The sequence below is a fragment of the Sinocyclocheilus anshuiensis genome, unplaced genomic scaffold (genome assembly GCF_001515605.1).
Source record: "Sinocyclocheilus anshuiensis isolate Anshui unplaced genomic scaffold, SAMN03320099.WGS_v1.1 scaffold355, whole genome shotgun sequence".
Classification (NCBI taxonomy): domain Eukaryota; kingdom Metazoa; phylum Chordata; class Actinopteri; order Cypriniformes; family Cyprinidae; genus Sinocyclocheilus; species Sinocyclocheilus anshuiensis.
The window spans coordinates 171,077-173,272 of NW_015549571.1; positions in this window are offsets into that span (position 1 = coordinate 171,077).

Consider the following 2,196-nt stretch of genomic DNA (forward strand, 5'->3'; position numbering starts at 1 on the left):
TAAAATGTTCCGACATGTTCTGTTCATTTATTGCACAAACAGCTTTGACAAGATGTACTCTGTTATTAAACACATGAGCAGGAAATCTGGGGAAAGACAAGGGCGCTTTCATAATATTCAGATTGAAATCTGTTAATACTTTTTTTGCGAGACGTTTGATGATGAAACCATTCAGGAATCATTCCGAGGGGCAACAAAACCTCGTCTGATCCTTCATTTTGCGTTTCAGCAACACAGAGTTCAGATGGATTCATAAGATATAAAAAAGCTCTGCTGAACATCACCGGCCCGTTTGACAGGCTCGAGGAGAGGCGTCTCTCAGCAGTGGGCAGGACGTCTGGAAATAAAGTCCCTGCAAGGCTATTGGATTATTTCTTTAGGCTTCAATGTTTTACAAAAGTGCCACTGCCGTAAAGTGTGAAGTCTAAGCCCTGTTAAGCATGATCTACACTGTTAAAGACACTAAATTAATCGGTTACGGATGTGTCTCTTTCTCCAAACAGCAGCGGGGTTTTAAGGTCTGCACAGCTTAGTAGCCTACAGGAATAGTTCACTTAAAAATAAAACTGTCATCATTAGGTCCAAACTCAAAGTCATGCTGTTTCTTCTGCGTAACACAAACATTGCACAGAATGTTCCTGCTGATTTTTTCAGCGTATTGGAAGGGAATAAAAAAGCACCAAGAAGTATCAGCAGCAACTCTCAAAACTTATTTGCACATATTTAAATAATGTGTTAATGTGCAGCAGGTTTGATATCAATGGCAGTGGTCATGTGTCTCATAACTGATCATAATTAAGATTTAAAAGATTTTAGTAAATAACTATTTCAAATGCGGCACATAAAGACTTCAGAAGACTTGGAATATGACACTTTAATTGTGCGGACTACGTCTCATCCCTTTCCATGCCGTTTCCGATGTCTGGAAAAGAGCAGCATGAACATTCTTCCAAACATCTCCTTTTGTGTTGTACAGAAGAAAGTCATTCGGTTTGAAACAACACGAGGGTGAGTAAATAATGAGAGAATGTTCTGTTTTAAGTGAACTATTTCTCCTACACACACACACAAGTCAAACCGCTTTGAGAAGAACCGAGTATAACGGACTCTCAGAGATGCAAATCGACAACAGATGAATGGAGGAAGAATTCCGCTTGAATGCATACAAATCAAATGATGTAACAGTCACATTTATTGTTTTAGATCCCAGTTGAGATCATCTCTGGCTTGTTGCATACTTTGTGTTAAAAAAATACAATTTAGCACGATGGATCTTCAGTGAACGTACTCTCCAAACCGTGTGATCATGTTTATATACAGGATGTACAGATGTGTGTGTGGCTGAAGCAGTCTTTGGTAGAAACACAAGGAGAGATTTGATGCAGATCATTCAGATGATCAACCAAACCAGATCCACGCAGTCCAAAACCTGTCAGCCAGCCGCGCTCGAAGACACAACATCTGTTTAGCCCCACAGCTACGGGGGAGATTTCAACAGGTCTTGCTCAATACCCAAATAAGGGTACCTCTTCATAAGGTGAATCTCACAAAAATGTCCAGGTCACATTTCATCTCCATAAGAGAGAGAAAAATGTAACGCTTTTACAATAAGGTCACATAGACTAGTAAATGCTATTTATTTTTTATTACTGCATTTATAACACTTTTTGTGTGTGTGTGTTTATGTATGTATGTATATATATATATATATATATATATATATATACACACACACATACACTTTTCATATAAGTTCATAAAGAATTTACTAATGTTTTCATTAAATTTAACAATGAAATTAACATCAATCAAGATTAATACATTTATTAATTTATTTTTTATTCATGTCAACTTTTAAAGGTCCCATGGCATGAAAATGTCACTTTATGAGGTTTTTTAACATTAATATGAGTTCCCCTAGACTGCCTATGGTCCCCCAGTGGCTAGAAATGGCGATAGGTCCTATATAAAAGCATCTAAAAAGCAGCATGTCATGGGACCTTTAACTAATGTTAGTGAACACAATCTTAGTGTTTGTAATATATATATAATAATTTGTAATTTAATAATTTGTAATATATATATACAGTATCTCACAGAAGTGAGTTCACCCCTCACATTTTTGTAAATATTTTATTATATCTTTTCATGTGACAACACTGAAGAAATGACACTTTGCTACAATGTAAAGTAGTG